The following is a 22,545-nucleotide window of genomic DNA, read 5'->3' as shown; positions in this document are numbered from 1 at the left end:
GCTGTGCAGAAGCTCTTTAGTTTAGCTAGGTCCCACTTGTCAAATTTTGTTTTTGTTGTGATTGCTTTTGGGGACTTAGCAATAAATTCTTCACCATGGCCAATGTCCAGAATGGTATTTCCTAGGTTTTTCTTCTAGAATTTTTATAGTTTGAGGTCTTATATTTAAATATTTACTCTATCTTAAGTTAATTTTTGTATATGGTGAAAGGGAAGGGTCCAGTTTCATTCTTCTGCATATGGCTAGTGAGCTATCCCAGTATATTTATTGAATAGGGAGTCCTTTCCTCATTACTTGTTATTGTTGACTTTGTCAAAAATCAGATGGTTGGCCAGGCACCGTGGATCATGCCTGTAATCCCAGCACTTTGGGAGGCTGAGGCGAGTGGATCACCTGAGGTCAGGAGTTCGAGACCAGCCTGACCAATATGGCAGGGCCCCATCTCTACTAACAATACAAAAAAAAATTAGCCAGGTGTGGTGGTGTGCACCTGTAATCCTAGCTACTCAGGAGGCTGAGGCAGGGAAAATCGCTTGAACCCAGGAGGCAGAGGTTGCAGTGAGCCAAGATCACACTATTGCACTCCAGCCTGGGCCACAGCACGAGACTCCATCACAAAAAAAAAAAAAAAAAAAAAAAAAATCAGATGGTTACAGGTGTGTGGCTTTATTTTCTGTTTCATTGGTATATGTGTCTGTTTTCTACCATACCATGATGTTTTGATTACTGTAGCCTTCTAGTATAATTTGAAATCAGGTAGTGTGAAGCCTCTGGCTTTGTTCTTTTTGCTTAGTATTGCTTTGGTTATTTGGGCTCTTTTTTGGTTCCATATGAATTTTAGAACAGTTTTCCTAACTCCATGAAGAATGATGTTGTCGTTGCGCCATTCACAATACCAAAGATACGTAATCAATCTAGGATTAGATAAAGAAAATGTGGTATATACATACCATGGAATACTACATAGCCATAGGAAAGAATGAAATCCTGTCCTTTGCAGCAACATGGATGGAGCTGAAGGCCATAATTATAAATGAATTAATGCAGGAACAGAGAACCAAATACCATATGTTCTCACTTATAAGTGGGAGCTAAACATTGAGTACACATGGATATAAAGATGGGAACAATAGACACTGGGGATGGCTAGAGAAGGAAGGGTGAGAGGCAAGCAAGGATTGAAAAACTATCAGCTACTATGCTCATGCTCACTACCTGGGTGATGGGATCATTCATACATCAAACCTCAGTGACACACAATTTGCCTATATAACAAACGTGCACATGTAGCCCCTGAAACAAAAATAAAAGTTGACGGGCCAGGTGCAGTGACACACGCCTGTAATCTCAGCACTTTGGGAGGCTGAGGCAGGCGGATCACGAAGTCAGGAGATCGAGACCATCCTGGCTAACACGGTGAAACTCCGTCTCTACTAAAAATACAAAAAATTAGCCGGGCGTGGTGGTGGGCGCCTGTAGTCCCAGCTACTTGGGAGGCTGAGGCAGGAGAATGGCGTGAACCCGGGAGGCAGAGCTTGCAGTGAGCCGAGATCGCGTCACTGCACTCCAGTCTGGGCGACCGAGAGAGACTCCGTCTCAAAAAAGAAAAAAAAAAAAAAAAAGTTGACAATGAAAAAAAAGCTTGAGCTCTTAAACATCTCAACATACTGGTAGTGTTTCCTCACTCTTCTTGCATGAAAAGGGGCAAAGTAGAAGGTAAATCCATTCCTATGTTAAAGAAAAAGAATCTTCATGGTAAAGAAAAGGAAAATTTAGGAATAGAAAAGCTGAAAACTCAAATTACTAATAACCTGACTGTTTTTGTCCCTAATGAAAGAGAAAATGAGAAAAGATGGAATAAAAGAATCTCTCCCCCTTCATGGGGTGCCCTCTCTCAGCTATCCAGAGCTTTTCCACCAGGCTTCCCTCCCTTCTCCTTTCTATGAGATGTGTAAGACTAATAGCTTAAGGTACTGCTCGTGGGGAAATAAAAAATTTAGTGAGCATGTTGACAATGTCTACATTTATGATCCAAAACTACAAACTGATGCTTAAGTTGTGGATTCATTCAAACACTTACTGAATTCTTTTTTTTTTTACAGTGCTAGTAGATAAAGGAAATTGGTTTAAAAAAAAAAACCAAATTTCCTGTCATCTCATATTACACCACACACACACACACACACACACACACACACACACACACACAGTTATTTACCCTACCACTTCTGTGGTAAATTGACTGTAGCTTGCTGGGCCAACTCCTCCATGCAATGCAGGTAGCTCTAATCCACATACTATTGCACAGCATTGTGATACAATGAAGTATAGTATGATGGTAAAGAGTGCAGCATTAGTGTCAGATTGCCTGAATCAGAATCTCTACAACTTACCAACTATATAACCTTGAGAAAGTAACTTAATCTCTCTGTGCTTCAGTTGCCACATCTCTAAAATGTGGGATAAGAATAGTACCTGTCTCATAAGGTTGTTGGGGTGGGTTAAGAGACGGCCCATTCAAAGAACTTAGATGCCTGATATGCAATAAGCACTCAGTAAGTATTAGCTAATTTAATTTCATTTGTCTTTGGAATCACTACTCTTCATTTCATCTTCCAAATCCTTTTCCCCTTCATACATCTGGTACTCAAGTGATTTAACCTTTTCAAAAATCTCTATCAACAACATTTGATTTTATAATGCATTTCAAATACAGTGTATTTAGTACATGCGCTCCCTCACCTAGGGGAATTTGTACCTTAAATTTTATCTGTAATTGTAGAATGAGTTTTCTACCAGTATACCAATAAATACTTAGAAAACTATATTGCTTGTCGGGAAGCCTGTGTAGCATTCTTAAAATCACAATAGGTTGGCTATTTTCTAATCAGAGGTAAGTAAAGCTCCAGGTTGAGCCATTATTTGAGATTTGGTAATTCACACTATAATGTAAAAGACTGCTTTACTGTGGCATCATCTGTTACTCTAACATGGCTACCTACAGTCCACATTTGTAAGATGTGCCTTTCCCTACTTTGCTCATAGATTTTTCCTTTACTTGTTTTTCCAGTGTAACAACAACAACAACAACAGAATGATAAAAGGTGAGCAGCTACATAGGATGAAAACTGCCTTACCTTTATAAATTCCAGTAACAACAAAAGACAGTGTCTCATTCAACAAACTTGGCAAGTGCCTGAGCAAATACCAGGGATGTTTTAACAAATATATGCTTTAGGTTTCCCATACTCAACTCTGTCTCACCACAAGGAAAACCCTATTCTTCAGGAAAAAGGTGCCCATCACATCTTCCAAGAATATGTAAATACTGTTTTGGAACCATCAAGTTTAAGGTAACCTATGTAACATACACAGATGACACACTTTTCACACGGAGTGCCAACTGTATTTCAATTTAAGTCTTTTCAGAAGTATGTTGGAAGGGGTCCAAATGTATTTCATCAAAACTGTATATAAAAATTAAACAGAATAGTCTTGCATAAAAGAAAAAATTTTCATAAAAATAGAAAAGATCATGCCTCTTTAGTACAAAAGAATTAATATAATTACTGTTTAATAAAATCTTGTCTTTCCTCATTAGCTTTGACTGTAATAAACAAAACTCACTTTTAAGGATATAGCTCTGTTGCAGCTTGGCTATGTAACTGCAATTTAAAAACTGGCTTAAATATCAATTTTAAGTCTATATGCAATATTACAGATAACTTATTTATTTATAAGAAGAAAATTATTCTAAACATCAATAAGAGAATGACCTTATGAAAAGGAGGATGATCAGAGTAATTCAGTAAATCATTATTCTAGAAAGAGTAAGATTTGCTCCTTAAAACCCTCTTGAGAGTCTTATTACCACAAATTATTTTTGGGTTTTTATGTTTGTTTGTTTGTTTGTTTGTTTTTTGAGACAGAGTCTCGCTCTGTCACCCAAGCTGGAGTGCAGTGGCACCATCTCCGCTCACTGCAACCTCTGCCTCCCGGGTTTAAGTGACTCTCCTGCCTCAGACTCCCGAGTAGCTGGGATATCAGGCGCCCACTACCACGCATGGCTAATTTTGTTGTATTTTTAGTAGAGATGGGGTTTCACCATGTTGGTCAGGCTAGTTTTGAACTCCTGACCTCAGACAATCTGCCCGCCTTGGCCTCCCAAAGTGCTAGGATTATAGGCATAAGCCACCGCGCAGGGCCTATTTTTGTTATTTTTTCAAAGTGCACTTAAATAGTTCTGTGTGGCCTACAAGATTGAAAAAAAAACCACTTTATTTTCCTTGTTATTATTTTGATTGGAAAATAAAATTATACATATTTATAATGTCCAATGTGATTTTTCGATGTATGCCTTGTGAGATGATTAAATCAAGCTCATTAACATAATCCCTCACCTCTTATATGTATCATTTTGTGATGAGAACTTTTAAAATCTGTCTTCACAATTTTCAAGTATACATTATTATTTACTATAGTCACCACAATACACTTTCACAGTGCTGTCACTATTTCTCAAGCCACCCTTTTCTCCATTCATCCTCTGTGGCACTTAAAACTTCAGTCATGCTCAACAACTTGCAGTTCCCTAAACAGGCCATAACTCCGGGCTTTTGTTCAAGACTTTTATTCTGCCTAGAATTCATATTCTCTTTTTGACCATTAGGGTAACTTGTATTTATCTTACATATTTCAATTAAAACACTATCTCCTCAATGTAAAGCTTCTGCCAGTGGAATGGGCTCCTCTTACTCCTTAGAGTCTTATTGAATTTTTGTCTATCATTTTATTACAATGGTTCTGCTACTGTATTATCGTTGTTTCCATGCATGTCTTCCAACTAGACTGTAAATAATCCTAGTATAAAGGCCATGCCTGTCCAGCTTTATTATTCTCTAATACCTGGTATAATATCTCACATATATTAGGCCTGTAACTTATATTAAATGAATGAACCTTTAGAGGTCTTATCAACCATTTTGGTTATACACCAACTGTGTTTATTATACAAGAATCATGAAAGGTCTGAGATTCTATCCTACTTCCAAGGTAATAATTTAGCCCAAAGCAATCTCATAGATGCTGGCAAAAGAAAGCACAACACTAGGGTAGAGTAAAAGGACAGACTGTTATGGCAGTAACAATAGCCAGAGTACCAGCATATTTTACACTATTTCCCCCTGCTCCAGGTCCCACAAAGGCAACACAAATTGGCCCAGATGGATGCCTGGACATACAGTGGGTTACACTACAGGAGATAAAACCTGAGCTTAGGGAACCCAAATCTTTTTACCTTTGCTTTAGAGTGGGGCACTCTATCTTTCCAGGTATATTCACTATACCAATATCTTTAAAGAGATAGTCCAGAAAAAGAAAAGTTAGTTATTCTGCTTGCAAGATACACAGAAACATAAGATACTCAAGGAAAATTATCCCTCAGCAACATTCATGAAAAAGAAGGATGCACATCTATGGACAAAATTTATCTAACCTCACTTAAATTTTCAGAGGGAATCTCTTATTACATTCCAAGGATATTGTAACTTAAATACATTCCTTGACTAATATCAATTTTTTGTATCTCCCAATAATTACCTTGGAGGTGTCTAGATTCTACTATAACTGTGACTGAGGTATTTATAGCTCACTGAATGGCTATGTGCTTCCTACATTACCAGTGCCATTGCTGTTAGGTGGGAACACATGATGAGTTCTTCTCAATGAACTGTGAATAGTAATGACCTTTCATACTTCTAAGACAGAATAAGAGAAGGCTTGAGTTCTCCATTCTCTTCCCTCCTTTGATATAGAAATTATGGAGTTTTTTTAATTGGCAATGTTTTTGAATAATTCACGTACAATAAATTGTGTATAAAGTGGACAATCTGGTGACTGTTGTATATACCTGTGAAAATATCATCACAATCAAAATAGTGAACATACCCATCACTCCCTAGAGCTACCTCCTGTCCCTTTGTAATCCATTCCTCTCTTAATCTCCAAATCTAAATCCATAGGGAACAAATTATGGTCTTTCTGTCACCATAGAATGGTTTGTCTTTTTCTAGAATTTTACATGATTAGAATTATAAATTGGCTTTTTCTGAGTTATTTCACTCAGTGACATATTTGAAATTCAGCCATATTGCTCAATGGTTCCATTATATAACCATACCACAATTTGTTTACCCATTCACTGATTGATGGGCATTTGGGTTGTTTCCAGGTTTGGGCTATTGCAAATAAAACATGATCATTCATGTACAAGTCTTTGTGAGCACAAATGCTTTCATTTCTTTCGAGTAAATGTGTAACGTTACAATGGCTAGATGATATGGTAGATGTATGTCTAACTTGTTTTAATGTCAGGAAGAATTAAAACCACAAAGAGTTGCTACTGAATACCCACAAAGATAGCTATAATTTTAAAAATCGAATATAACAAGTATTGAGAATTTCTTTTGGGGTTATGAAAATGTTTTGGAACTACATAGGAGTGGTGCTTGCACAACATTGTAAATGTACGAAATGCCACTGAAACGTACACTTTAAAAGCATTATGTTATGTGCATAACACCTCAAAAAAAGACTTTCAAAATGAAAGCTATTTAAAATTACTAATTAGACTATTTAAAATTACATACTTTAATGACCATTTAAAATTACTAATATTGGTGAATGAGAATTTCAGCTGTTTTACATCATCACCAACCCTTGGTATATTCAGTCTTGTTAATGTTAGATATTCAGTGGAAATATAGTGGTATGTCATTGTGGTTTTGTTTTACATGTCCCTAATGACCAATAATGTTCAACATCTGTTCTTATGCTTACTTTCTATATGCGTGTCTTCTTGTTAAAGTGTCTTTTCAAATCTTTTGCTCAATTTTCAGTGATTTTTTTTTTTTTTTTTTTTTTTTTGAGACAAGGTCTCGCCCTGTCTCCCAGGCTGGGATGCAGTGGCTCAATCTTGGCTCACTGAAACCTCCACCTCCCAGGTTCGGGTAACCTTCCTGCCTCAGACTCTGAAATAGCTAGGACTACAGGCATGCACCACCACACCCGGCTAATTTTTTGTATGTTTTGTAAAGATGAGGTTTTACCATGTTGCCCAGGCGGGTCTCAAACTGCAGAACTCAAGCGATCTGCCTGTCTCAGCCTCCAAAAGTGCTGGGATTATAGGCGAGAGCTAACACATCCAGCCTTGATTATTTTGAGGTCTTCTAACTGTTAAGTTGTAAGAATTTCTTGTGTATTCTAGATACAATTCCTTTATTGAATACAGTCTCCAATTTAAGATTTTGGCTTAAGATTTTTTTGGGCGGTTTCTCTTTCCAGCCAGCGCCGAGCGATGGGCATCTCTCGGGACAACTGGCACAAGCGCCGCAAAACCGGGGGCAAGAGAAAGCCCTACCACAAGAAGCGGAAGTATGAGTTGGAGCGCCCAGCTGCCAACACCAAGATTGGCCCCCGTGGCATCCACACAGTCCGTGTGCAGGGAAGTAACAAGAAATACCGTGCCCTGAGGTTGGACGTGGGGGAATTTCTCCTGGGGCTCAGAGTGTTGTACTCGTAAAACAAGGATCATCGATGTTGTCTACAATGCATCTAATAACGAGCTGGTTCATACCAAGACCCTGGTGAAGAATTGCATCGTGCTCATCGACAGCACACTGTACCGACAGTGGTAAGATGTCCCACTACGTGCTGCCCCTGGGCCGCAAGAAGGGAGCCAAGCTGACTCCTGAGGAAGAAGAGATTTTAAACAAAAAACGATCTAAACAAATTGAGAAGAAATATGATGAAAGGAAAAAGAATGCCAAAATCAGCAGTCTCCTGGAAGAGCAGTTCCAGCAGGGCAAGCTTCTTGCATGCATCGCTTCAAGGCCGGGACAGTGTGGCCGAGCAGATGGCTATGTGCTAGAGGGCAAAGAGTTGGAGTTCTATCTTAGGAAAATCAAGGCCCGGAAAGGCAAATAAATCCTTGTTTTGTCTTCACCCATGTAATAAAGGTGTTTATTGTTTTGTTCCCCCCCCCAAAAAAAGATTTTTTAAAGTTTATGATTGGTTTATCAAGATATAAACCTATCATAAGTCAAGGAGCATCTAGCCTTATAATGGCTTGACTTATGATTTTTTCATGTTACAGTGGGTTTGCCAAGGTATTAAATGCACTTTTGACTTATCATATTCTTGACTTATGATGGGTTTATCAAGATGTAACTCAATTGTAAGTGAAGGAGCATCTGTAAATATTTTGCAAATATTTTCTCCAATATTTAGATTGACTTTTAATTTTGTAACGTTTTGAAGAACCAAAATTATTAAATTTGATAAAATGTAACATTAATGTTTTTCTTTTCTAGTTTATGCTTCTTGTGTTTTACTTAATAAATCTTTGCCTAATTCCTGATTTTTAAATTTTTCTGCCATATTTTCTTTTAGAGGTTTTATAGTTTCAGCTTTTACACTTAGGTCTGTGATCCATTTTGAGTTAATTTTGTAAATGGTGTGAAGACTTTCTTTATATATTTTATGTTATTGCTTATATCCAATCAATTGACCTAGCACCATTTGTTGAAAAGATCCATCAAATGCCTTGACAACTTTGTTGAAAATCAGTTGACCATATATGTCAACCTATTTCTTGAATTTGAATTCTGTTCTATTGATCTGTATGTCTATATAAATAATTCTAATACTTCTCTACTTCATAAGTAACAAATTAAATTTTATTAATATGCTTTTATTTTCAATAATTTTAGATTTACAGATAAATTGAAGGTACAGAGAAATCCCAAAATCCTACTTTATGTTTTTGTTTGCTTTGTAGATGATTGGTTGGCTCTAAGTGTTTGGCTCTATTTCTGGGTTCTCTACTCTGTGCCACTGGTCTGTGTGCCCATTTTTATATAAGTACCATGCTGTTTCAGTGAATATATCCTTATAGTACAGTTTGAAGTTGGGTAATGTTATACTTCCAGATTTGTTCTTTTTGCTTAGTCTTGCTTTGGCTATGCAGGCTCTTTTTTGGTTCCATATGAATTTTAGAATTGTTTTTTCTAGTTCTGTGAAGAATGATGATGGTATTTCGATGGGAATGGCATTGAATTCACAGACTGCTTTTGGTGGTACGGTCATTTTCACAGTACTGATTGCACCCATCCATGAGCATTGGATGCATTTCCATTTGTTTGTGTTGTCTATGATTTCTTTCAGCAGTGTTTGTACTTATCCCTGTAGAGGTCATTCATCTCCTTGGTTAGGTATGTTCCTAAGTATTTTATTTTTTTTTTGCAGCTATTGTAAAAAGGGTTGAGTTCTTGACTTGGTTCTCAGCTTGGCTGCTGCTGGTGTATAGCAGTGCTACTGATTTGCGTACATTGATTTTGTATCCTGAAACTTTACCGAATTCATTTATTATGTTGACTAGAAGTGCTGAAAGTGGGCATCCTTGTTTTCTTCCAGTTCTCAGTGGGAATGCTTTCAACTTTTCCTCAGTTGGTATAATGTTGGCTGTGGGTTTGTCACTGATGGCTTTTATTACCTTAAGGTATGACCTTTCTTCCTGGTTCAATCCAGGAGGGTTGTACATTTCCAGGAATTTATCCATCTCCTCTAGGTTTTCTAGTGATTGAACTGTGGCCTGGGAGAGTACTTGCTATAATTCTTATTTTCTTAAGTTTATTGAGACTGGTTGTGGTCTATCATGTGGTCTATCTTGGAGAATGTTCCACATGCTCATGAAAAGAATGTATATTCTGCAGTTGTTGGGTAGAATGGTCTGTAAATATCTGTTAAGTCTATTTGTTCTAGGGTATAGTTTAAGTCCACTGTTCCTTTGTTGACTTTCTGTCTTGATGGCCTGTCTAGGGCTGTCAGTGGAGTACTGAAGTCCCCGGCAACTATCTCATTTCTTAGGTATAGTAGCAATTGTTTTATAAATTTGGGAGCTCCAGTGTTAGGTCCATATATATTTTGAATTGTAATATTTTCCTGTTGGACTAGTCCTCTTACGATTACACAATGTCTCACTTTGTCTTTTTTAATGGTTGTTAAAAAGTCCGTTTTGTCTGATATAAGAATAGCTACTCCTGCTCACTTTTGGTGTCCATTTGCATGAAATATTTTTTTCCATCCCTTTATCTTAAGTTTATGTGAGTTCTTATGTGTTAGGTGAGTCTGTTGAAGACAGTAGATCCTTGGTTGGTGAATTCTTATCCATTCTGCCATTATGTATCTTTTAAGTGGAGCACTCAGGCCATTTACATTCAACATCAGTATTGAGATCGTGGGGTACTATTCTATTCATCATGCTAGTTGTTGCCTGAATACCTTGGTTTTTTTTTTTTTTTTTTCATTATGTTACTGTTTCATGGGTCCTGTGAGATGTATGCTTTAAGAAGGTTCTATTTTGGTGTATTTCAAGGTTTTGTTTCAAGATTTAGAGCTCCTTTTAGCAGTTCTTGTAGTGCTGGCTTGATAGTGACAAATTCTCTCAGTATTTGTTTGTCTGGAAAATACTTCATCTTTCCTTCATTTATAAAGCTTAGTTTCTCTGGATACAAAATTCCTGGCCGATAGGATCCCAACCCCTTCTAGCTTGTAAGGTTTCTGCTGAGAAATCTGCTGTTAATCTGATAGACTTTCCTTTATAGGTTACCTGATGCTTTTGTCTCACAGCTCTTAAGATTCTTTCCTTCGTCTTGACTTTAGGTAACCTGATGACTATGTGCGTAGGTGATGATTTTTCACAATGAATTTCCCTGTTGCTCTTTGAGCTTCTTATATTTGGGTGTCTAGACCTCTAACAAGGCCAGGGAAGTTTTTCTCAATTATTCCCTCAAATACGTTTTCCAAATGTTTAGATTTCCCATCTTCCTTGGGAACATCAATTATGCTTAGGTTTGGTTGTTTAACATAGTTCCCAAACTTTCTGGAGGTTTTGTTCATTTAAAAAAATTTTTTTCTTTGTCTTTGTTGGATTGGATTAATTCAAAAGCCTTGTTTTTGAGCTCTGAAGTTCTGTCTTCTACTTGTTCGATTCTATTGTTGAAAGTTTCCAGTGTATTTTGTATTTCTCAATGTGTGTCATTTCCCAAAGTTGTCCTTGTTTTTTATTTATGCTGTCTATTTCTCTGGAGACTTTTTTGTCCATATCCTGCATTTTTCAAAATTTCTTTAAGTTGGTTTTCATCTTTCTCCTATGCCTCTTTGAGTAGCTTAATAACTGAGCTTCTGAATTCTTTTTTTCTGGCAATTCAGAGATTTCTTCTTGGTTTGTAACCATTGCGGGTGAGCTAGTGTGATCTTTTGGGAGTGTTAAAGAACGCTGTTTTGTCATATTACCAGAATTATTTTTCTGGTTCCTTCGCATTTAGCTATTTCAAAGGAAAGATCTGGGGCTCAAGCGCTGCTGTCCCATGGGTACTCTCTTGATGTGCTCTCCCCCTTTCCCTAGGGATGGGGCTTCCTGGGAGCTGGATTGCAGTGATTGTCATTGCGCTTCTCACCCAGCAGAGCTACCAGGCTCTGGACTGGTACTGGGAAGTGTCTGCAAAGAGTCCTGTGATGTGATCCATCTTCAGGTCTCTCAATCATGGTTACCAGCACCTGCTCCAGTGGAGGTAGCAGGGGAACGATGTGGACTCTGTGAGGAACCTTGGCTGTAGTTTTGTTTAGTGCACCAGTTTTCTCAAATGCTGGTTGTGCTAGCAGTGAAGTTGTCATGTGGTCAGACTCAGGACCTCTGGTTAGCCAGGATGTGGCAGGCAGTGGAAATAGCTGTTGTTTTCTCCTTTCTTGGAGCATGGTTTTTCTTTTATGAGTTGCTGTAATGGCTTGAGTTGGTTGGCCACCAGCCAGGAGGTGGTGCTTTCAAGACAGCATCAGCTGCAGTAGTACAGGGGCGATACAAGCTTGTCCTAAGGTCACTTGGATAAGTATTTGGGTTTCTTAGGCAATTGGCGGGGTCATAGAGCTCCCAAGAGATTATATCTTTTGTCTTTGGCTACGAGGGCAGGTACAGAAAGACCATTAGGTGGGGGCAGGCTTAGGCATATCTAAGCTCAGAATCCCCTTGGGAGGGGTTTGCTATGGCTGCTGTGGGGGATAGGGGCGTGGTTCTCAGGCCAATGGAGTTATGTTCCCAGGGGAATTATGGCTGCCTCTGCTGCATATACAGGTCACCAGGGAACTGGGGGAAAACAAACAGTGACAGGCCTCACCCAATTCCCACACAGTCAGCAAGGCCAGTCTCACTCCCAGTGTGCCCCACCAAAAGTACTGAGCTTACAGCCAGGCAGCTGGTGAGCAGGGCTGATATCTTGCCTCAGGCGACAAGCCTCCTCACTGAGAGAAAGCAAGCAGGGCTTTCAGGGTTTGGCCTCCCCACCTGCCAAAGCTTCTGTGCTGCACTTCCCATTCACTGCCCCTCCACTCCTGGATATTGCCCTAGAAAATTTACATTCAGTCAAAATTATTATAAAGTTCACTGGAAGTTTCCTTTTCCCTGTGGTCTTTCCCCAATCCCACTGGCAGCCCTCCCCAAGGACGCCTGTGAGATAAAGTCAGAAATGGCTTCCCTAGGTACCAGGAGTGCCTACAGGGCTCTTCTTGCAGTTTCTTCTACTTTTATGTTTCGCTTGGCTCTCTAAATCAATTTCAGCTCTAGGTAAGGTTATATCCTTCTCCCGTGATCTGGATTTTCAGGTTCCCCAGTGAGGATGTGTGTTTGAAGGTAGACTTTCCCCCTCTCACACTTTGGGAACTCATAGTTTTTTGGCTGTCTCACGAAGTTTGCAGTGACAAGCCACTTCTTTCAAACGGTCTGTGAAATCTTTAGAGTTTCCTGGTATGTTCCTGTGGTAGTATTTGGAGCAAAAGTTCCCGATGTGAGTTTCCACATGCTGTGCTGTCTGTCTGAGTGGGAGCACATACATGTCCTTTATTAGGTTGAGAAATGTTCTATTTCTAGATTGCTGAGAGTTCTATCAGAAATGAATTTGGACTTTGTCAAATGCATTTTCTACATCTATTCTGATGATCATACAATTTTTATTTTTAAAATGTTAATATGGTAAATGACATTGATTAATTTTCAAATACTAAATCAACTGTGCCTTCTTTCTTGGGATAAACGTTTCTTGATTATGATGCATTGACTTTTCAACATATTGTTATATTCCATTTGCTAAAATTTTTAATTTTTAAATCTGTGTTAATGAGAGATATTGGTCTGCAGTTGTCTTTTATTGTAATACCTTTGTCTAGTTTTGGTATTAGGGAAGGGTTGAACTCATGGAATGAGTTGAGAAATAGTCTCTCTTTGGTTTTCTTGAGACATTTGTGTAAAATTGCTATTGTTTGCTTCTTTAATGTAGAATTCACCAGTGAAATTTTCTGAGCTTGGCATTTATTTATTTGTGCATGTGTTTGTGTGTCTGTGTAAATATAGCTAAATATAAATTCAGTGTCTTTAAAAAACATAGGGCTATTCAGGTTATCTATTCTCTTGAGGGACTTTGGCAATTTTTGTCTTTCAAGGAAATTTCCCATTTCATCTAATTATCAAGCGTATTCATAAAGTTGTTTTAATATTCCCATATTCTTTTAAAGTCTCTAAGATTTATAGAGATGACCCTCTCTTTCTTGATATTGGTAATTCGTGCCTTTTCTCTTTATTTGTTTGATCAATATAGCCAGAGATTTGACAACTTCATTGATTTTCTCTAATCAAATTTTGGTTTCAGGCTACAAATTTTCTCTATTTTCCTAAATTCTATTTCCTTTATTTCTGCACTTAGGATTTTTTTCCCATTACTTCTTTGCAGGGTATAACTAACTCTTATTTTTTGGTTTCTTAAGGTAGAAGCTTAGGGCATTGAAATGAAAATTTTCTCTTTTTTAATACGTGTTTAATGTAATAAATTTTCCTCAAAGCACCAATTTAGCGGTATCACACAAATTATGATATGCCTTGCATTAGTTTTCAGTCAAATCACAATATTTTAAAATTTTCCTTATAAACTCTGCTTTGACCAATGTGTTATTTAAAAAAGATCCTGCTTAGTTTTCAAATCGTTGAAAATTTTCCAAATACTTTTCTGTTACTGATTTCTAATGTGATTCCCTTGCAGTCAGATTCCACACTTTAAATAATTTAAATCCTTTTGAATACTTTGAGACATTTTTAGGGAGTGACGAATATGGTCTATTTCAGTAAATGTTCTGTGTGCACTTGAAAATAACATTTGCCCATATCGTTGAGTGGAGACTTCTATAAATGTCAGTGAAGTCAAGATGGGGGTAGTGTTGTTTCAAGTCTTCTATTTTCTTATTTCTCCTTGTTCTCCCAATTATTGAGACAAGGATGTTGTAATCTCTGATTAATATTGTGGCTGTGTGTATTTTTTCAGTTCTATCAATATTTGCTTCATATTTTTAAAATATCTGTTATTAGTTGCATACATATTTAGCTCTGTTATGTACTCTTTATGAATTGACTTATCATTACGAAATGACCTTCTTTAGCTCTAGAAATAGCACATGGTATTTACTTTGCCTGGTATTAATATAGCCACTCTAGCTTTCTTAGATTAATGTAGGCATAATATACTGCCCTCCAGTCTTTTACTTTTAACCTACACATGTCTTTAAATTTAAAGTTAGTTTCTCACAGACAGCATATAATTAGGTATCACTTTTTATCAATCTGGCAATATTTGCTTTTTAAATTGGGCTGATTAGACCATTTACATTTAATGTTATTATTGTGTATTAGCTTAGAGGCTGCCATCTTGCTATTTGATTTCAATTTGTCCATACTTTTTTATTTCCCCCTTTTGCCTTATTTTGGATTAACTGAATATTTTTATGATTCTATGTTATCTACAGCATTTGTTATATATATTTTTTCTTTTGTTCCTTTAGTAGTTGATTTAGGGTTTATAGTATAGATCTTTACATTATTATAGTCAACATTCAGTTAATATTACACCACATCTTCATAGTAAAGGAATTTTACAACAGTATATTATTCTGGACTTTGTACTATCACTATACATTTTACTTCTACATGTGTTATATAGTTATATTGTTATCATCATTGTTTTAAATAGTATATTATCTTTTAAATTCATTTTTAAAATAAGACAAATCTTTTTATACTTAGCCTCATATTTAACATTTCCAGTGGTCTTCTATCTTTTGTATAGCTAGATTATTATCTGCTCTCATTTTACTTCTATCTGGACTTCTTTTGATATGTTTTGCAGATCTTGTCTGTTGTGTTTTAGCTTTTTATGTCTGAAATAGTCATTTATTTTTCATTATTGATAGATATTTGTGTTGGCTCTAGAATTCTTGCTTTACAGTTTTTTGTTCTTTCAGTACCTTAAAAATGTCACTCCACTGTTTTCTGACATGCATTGTTTCCCATGTGAAATCTGCTGTCACTCTCATTTCTGTTCCTTATTACATAACATGTCTTTTTTCCTGTTTTTACTTTTAAGATTTTCTCTTCATCACTGGCTTTGAGCAGCTTGATTATGATGTCCTGCAATTTTTTTCCACTTGCATTTTGTTGAGCTTGCTTTTAATTTCTATCACATTTTTAAATGCCCTCCAACATTTCTTCAAATATTTTTCTATGATCTTTCCTAATCATCTTCTTGTAGGACTCTAATTACACATACTCAGGAAGAGACAAATGGAATTGGAGTACAACCAAAAGTCTCTATTACTTGAATATTCTCAATCAAACAAAAGATCCTGTTCCACTTTTTTACTAGTACCTTCTTGACTTCCATAGTTCACAATAGCCACTTTAAATCACACTTCTAAACATCATAGGGTATAAATAAATATTTCTACAATTGTTCCCCTTTCAGAGACTACACATCTCAGAACTACAGCTATTTTAATATAAGTGAGGTTTGGATCTCTAATTTCAGACAACTGCTTTTCTAAGCAAATAGTATTGCCCTCCACCTGCAAAGAGTGTGCAGTGCACACTCAGTAAGTGGATACTTCAGTAAGTATCCAAGTGCACCTACTTGGATACTTACTGAAACAACTATCCTACTCTCATGTGCAGCCACAATACTGTGACTATGTGAAATTTTAAAAAAAGACATAACTGATAATTAGAAAAAACACAGAGGAAGAAGTAATTAGCTCAGGCACAGATTAAGGAAGCTTGCAGAAGGCCATCAATAGAAGGGGAAAGATGCCCATCAGCTGGGCAAGAAGGAAAAGAATATATTGGAATAATGGAAGCAAAAGAGAGTCTGTTATAATGGGGTTACTGAAATGCTTTCAGTATTGTGAAAGAGAAAAATGGGAAGAATAGACAGAAGATTAAGGTTAGAGAGGGAAATGCCTTGTAACATGTCATATAATGCCGCATATCTACAACTATCTGATCTTTGATAAACCTGAGAAAAACAAGCAATGGGGAAAGGATTCCCTATTTAATAAATGGTGGTGGGAAAACTGGCTAGCCATATGTAGAAAGCTGAAACTGGATCCCTTCCTTACACCTTATACAAAAATTAATTCAAGATGGATTAAAGACTTAAATGTTAAACCTAAAACCATAAAAACCCTAGAAGAAAACCTAGGCAATACCATTCAGGACATAGGCATGGGCAAGGACTTCATGTCTAAAACACCAAAAGCAATGGCAACAAAAGCCAAAATTGACAAATGGGATCTAATTAAACTAAAGAGCTTCTGCACAGCAAAAGAAACTACCATCAGAGTGAACAGGCAACCTACAGAATGGGAGAACATTTTTGCAATCTACTCATCTGACAAAGGGCTAATATCCAGAATCTACAATGAACTCAAACAAATTTACAAGAAAAAAACAACCCCATCAAAAAGTGGGCGAAGGATATGAACAGACACTTCTCAAAAGAAGACATTTATGCAGCCAAAAAACACATGAAAAAATGCTCATCATCACAGTCCATCAGAGAAATGCAAATCAAAACCACAATGAGAAACCATCTCACACTAGTTAGAATGGCGATCATTAAAAAGTTAGGAAACAACAGGTGCTGGTGAGGATGTGGAGAAATAGGAACACTTTTACACTGTTCGTGGGACTGTAAACTAGTTCAACCATTGTGGAAGTCGGTGTGGCGATTCCTCAGGGATATAGAACTAGAAATACCATTTGACCCAGCCATCCCATTACTGGGTATATACCCAAAGCATTATAAATCATGTGGCTATAAAGACACACACACACATATGTTTATTGAGTCACTATTCACAATAGCAAAGACTTGGAACCAACCCAAATGTCCAACAATGATAGACTGGACTAAGAAAATGTGGCACACATACACCATGGAATACTATGCAGCCATAAAAAAATGATGAGTTCATGTCCTTTGTAGGGACATGGATGAAGCTGGAAACCATCATTCTGAGTAAACTATTGCAAGGACAAAAAACCAAACACCGCATATTCTCACTCATAGGTGGGAATTGAACAATGAGAACACGTGGACACAGGAAGGGGAACATCACACACCAGGGACTGTTGTGGGATGGGGGAAGGGGGGAGGGATAGCATTAGGAGATATACCTAATGCTAAATGATGAGTTTATGGGTGCAGCACACCAACACGGCACATGTATACATATGTAACAAACCTGCACGTTGTGCACATGTACCCTAAAACTTAAAGTATAATAATAAAAAAAATAAAAATTAAAAAAAAAATAACCAAGAGAGTTATATGGTAATACTTGCATTTCAGAAAAATTACCCTGGTAGCTATGCAGAAAAGGGATCTGAGAGGAGAAATACTAGAGGCTAGGAGGTTAGTGGAGAGAACTGCAATCCATAAAAAAAAATAATATCCTAGATTAAGTTAAGGGAACAAGGAGAACAAAGATAGGACAGGTTCAAGAGATAACTGGCTAACTTTAAAAAATCACTTATTATATGCAGCCACTGATCTAAATATCTAACATGTATTAACACATTTATTTATTTACAACATTCCTATGAAGTAGGTACTAATTTACAAATGAAGACTCTGAGGTTATATAAATATGTAACCAGAATACAAACACTCATATTTTTTGACCTCAGGAAACAAAATTGATAGAAATTGGGAACTGGATACAGGACCAGTAGAGCTTCTTATCACACCTAATAGGTTCCTATGGCCTGAAGGTTTGTGTCCCCCAAAATGATATGTTGAAACCTAATCACCAGTATTATGGTATTTGGAAGTGGGGTCTTTAGGGAAGTGATTAGGTCACGAGGGTTAAGATCTCATGAGTGGGATTTGTGCACTTATATATGAGGCCCCAAAGAGCTTCCTTGCACTTCTACCATATGAAGACATAGATAGAAGAAATCACCTATGAACTAGACAGCAGACCTTCATCAGACACTGAATCTGCTGGCACCTTGATCTCAGATTACCTTGCCTCCAAAACTGTGAGAAATAAATTTCTGTTGTTTATAAGCTACTCAGTTCATGGTAGTTTTGTTATAGCAGTCCAAATGGACTAAGATATAAGTATTGAGTAAAAGGTAGTGAAAAGAAATAAATGACTAGATACTGTACAAAACAGTTTAATTCCTTGCATTGATTTCATGTGTTCCAAATGTAGAATTTTCTAGAATACATAAGTCCTGTAGAAATTTTTGTTTGTATTATTTCCTTTAAAAGTTTCTGAACAGAAGACAGAACTAGAGTCCCATATGATAAACTGTGAGCTAATTTCAGAGTTCTTGAAGTAGAACCCTCCCAATGCCTCACTCAGAACATGATTCTGACTCTCAACCCAGAACATATTTATATACACGAACATTCTCTAATGAAAGAGATCAAAAAAATTACCTTTATTTGCTCCCTACTTTTTCTTGTCAGCTCTGACCAACAAGTGGCTTCTCTAATTATTAAAGAGACCCAACAGTTGGGCTGCTTATCCAGGGAAGTGTGGGCTCTTCATAGACGGAGCTGAAGTTGGCTGAAACCATCATCTACTGCTCCTTTACTACAAGGGAAAGTATTCATTTCCAAGCCTCTAGCAACACATTCACAGATTGGCCCCAAAATTAACTAAATAGGCCCCATCATTTAGGAGGTTCCTAGTCCTGAGTATCATTCCTGTCAGAGAATCATCTTTTCTAGCCTGTTTGCTGGGAGAGAGATAAAGACTATTTATAAAGCCAAACTTATCTTTGACGTGAATCAGCACATTAACATGCATTTCAAAGTAGCATCAACGAACTATATTCTAGCCTCTCAGCCCCCACTTGTTCTGAAAAACTAACCAAGCCCGCACTGTTTCATTTGCATCCCATCAAGCCCTCCATTATCTGCTACAGGCTGGAGAATCCAGCTGTTGAGGGGAGAATTCCACTGGCTCCCAGATTCTCTCGCCAAGAGATATGCTGAGTCAGCCCTAACGCTATATAGGCACATATCTCAAGAGTAAATCCTAGCTTCTGCCCTTAAGATGCTCACCTTCTAGAGAAGAGGCAGATTCATAAAATACTATATAGACACTCCATAGTAGGTAAGCTACCTCCAGGTATATATTTCGTTTTTCTTTTATATTTATTTTATTCTTAACTACCAATTTCTCATCAGGAAACAATCTTTACTAAAATCTTGAAGTCAGGTGATTTTGGACCACATTAAACTGTTTTCAATTTTTTTATTTTAAGTATATAGTGACAAAATTTCACTATGTTGCCCAGACTGGTCTTGAACTCTTGAGCTCAAGTGATCCTCCCGCCTTGGCCTCCCAAAGTGCTAGGATTACAGGTGTGAGCCACCGCACCCAGCCCACATTAAACTTTTGATTCTCATCAAATAACAAAGAACTTATTGCTGAAATGAAGCTTAGAGGTTATATAGTTCAGTGACGGGGAGGGCAGGGGTGTGGCTAAACAGCAGAATCAGTGGAGATTTCTTTGAGAAAATCAATATGGAGACCTTGAGAGAGATTTGATGCATCCTCCTAAGGAAGCATGACTCCCAGTCCCAAGACAGAAAATTTTACTGGTTCAGTTTATTACTATTGTCCTTACTAGGCAGGGATTTCAGTCCAGGCCATATCAACAGCCTGTGCCTACAGCTTGATATTCTGACAAACCAGCTAGGATCACATGAACGTCTAGTAGCTACCAAAAACCTTAATATTCCAAAATTAAATCAAATTTCTTCAAAGAAGTTGAAGACATAATAGACACTCAGAGACAGAGAGTCTCCTAATATTCATAAAACTGATTTAATTCTCAAAATAACCCTGTTAATGGGGGTGGGGGAGGCCTACTAAGGTTGACAAGATTTAAAAATCCATTTCTCTTTGTTAATAAAGCATAAGAGACTATTCTTTGGAAGGAGCTTGGGAATAGGCTATGGAGGAGTAAAAGTCAATGCCACCATATTTTTTGCAATTACTAGGTCTATATTGATGAAGGAGTAGCAAAGTATTTCCTGCAGAGTTTCAGGTGTACACAGCATGGACATTCTTCTATTATTTAATCCCTGTACAATTATACTAACAAAGTTACCCAACTGTGGATATTTTCTATTTCCAAACAAAAACCTGATTGCAGCGTTGATAATACTCAATTCAAATAAAAAATTTCAAGGTGCTGGGCATAAACGAGACAAGTGAGGAAAAGCAAATAAATCACAAATTAAAAATAAATATATAGTAAGTTAGTTGAAATTAAGAACTATGTAGACAAATAAAGTAGAATATGAAGGATTTAGAAGTCAGCTTCCCAAATGGTCCTCAGTGATTCTTGCCTGTTGGTATGCATGCCTTTGTGTAGTCCTCTGCTACACTGAATAGAGATGACCTATATAACCAATAGGGTTTTGCAGAAATGATAAGGGCTAGGTCATAAAAGACACTGAGCTTTCCCTTTATTCTGGCCTGGGATCACTCATGCTGGTGGAAGCCCTCATGTCATGAAGAGACTTGTGCAGTCCTATGGAAAGAGCAACATGGGGAAAAGCTGAGACCTCCAACCAAAACTAGCATCAACTTTCCAGGCATGTGAGTGAGATAACTTGGAAGTGGATCTTTCAGCCCCACTCATGACTTATGGTTGTTTCTTCAGCTGACCTCGCTTGCAACATGACTAGAGGGCCTAAACAGAATCACTCAGCTAAGCCACTACTAAATTCCTGATCCACAGAAATGGAGACAATATATATTTATTGATTTAAACCTCTGAGTCTAGGGTAATTTGTTATTCAATAATAAATAACTAATATAGGGAATAAGAGCAACTGTGATAGGAGGGAGTATTATATAAGAGGTGGCCAGTGAAAAAACTCTGATAAGTGATACTGAGCATAGATCTAAAAGCAAGTAAAGGAAATAAACATCTGAAAGAAGTATATTTCAGGCAGAGTAATCAGTGAGTACAAAGGCTCTGGGGCAGAACAGTCCTTCAGAGCTTTTTGAAGTAGAGAGTGAAGAAGGTGAGGTTAAAGCAGCAGTGGGACAGATGGGCAGATCACTGTGAAGACTTTGGCTTTTACTCTTGAAGAGATGGAAAGATATTAATGGCTTTTGAACAGAAGAGTCACATGATCTGACTTAAGCTCACTATGACTCCAGTGTTAAGAATAGTTTACAGGAAAGCAATAGTAAAAGCAACAGCATCAATAAAAAAGGTGGTGCAACAATCAAGTACAAGATGATAGTAGCTAGGATCAGGGAAATAAGAGTGGAAGTAAGTGATTGGACTTCAGTATGAATTGTTTGATAACTGCCTCCCAGCCTCTGCATAAGCCCTCTGTTCTCAAAAGGAGTAGGCTAAAGTTCTCATCTTTTGGAGAAATTGGGGAAACATGGAGAAAGGAGTGAACCAAGACAGAAAAATAGTAATCAACTTTGAGAAGTGAAGAGGCAAAGGGTGAGTCTCTGAATCCCAAATAGTCTCTTGGCTATTTCTCACTAATGTCTTTTATAGAAATATAATTTTTTCCTTGCCCAGGATCCAATTCAAGATTATATATTGGATTTAGTTGTCAGATCTCCTTTATTCTAGAACAATGTCTCAGTCTTTAATAACCTTGATATTTTGTAGAATACCCCTCAGTTTAGGTTTGTCTGATGTTTCTTCAAGTATAGATTCACATTTTCGCTTTCGGCAGGAATAACAGAAAATATGTGTCTTCTAGGTACATCATAGCTGGAAGTACATGACATTTGTCCTATCACTAACAATGCTGACTTATATTATTTGGTTATGATGGTGTCTGAAAGTTTGTCCACGATAAAGTTACTATTTTTCCTTTTGTAATTAATAAGTATCTTATGGGGTGATACTTTGAGATTATGTAAAAACTTGTTTCTCATCAGCATATTTCCACTCACTAATTTGATTGATGATCCTTGACTGAAACATTTATTACTATGGTGGATGTTTCAATATTTTTTGCTAATTCCATCATTCATCTATATTTACTACTTAATATTTTACTATTAGACAGAGTGCTCCTTTACCCCATTTATATTTATTTATGTGTTTATATA

At 37.1% G+C, this 22,545-nt stretch overlaps 1 pseudogene; it reads left to right on the top strand.

Annotated features, from left to right (window-relative positions):
- Nucleotides 1-7,330: 7,330 nt before the first annotated feature.
- Nucleotides 7,331-8,001, top strand: LOC741438 (small ribosomal subunit protein eS8-like; annotated as a pseudogene).
- The last annotated feature ends 14,544 nt before the right edge of the window (nucleotides 8,002-22,545 follow it).

The sequence above is a fragment of the Pan troglodytes genome, chromosome 4 (genome assembly GCF_028858775.2).
Source record: "Pan troglodytes isolate AG18354 chromosome 4, NHGRI_mPanTro3-v2.0_pri, whole genome shotgun sequence".
Taxonomy (NCBI): Eukaryota; Metazoa; Chordata; class Mammalia; order Primates; family Hominidae; genus Pan; species Pan troglodytes.
Note: the sequence above shows the minus strand (reverse complement) of the source record. Positions and strands in the feature narration are given on the sequence as shown.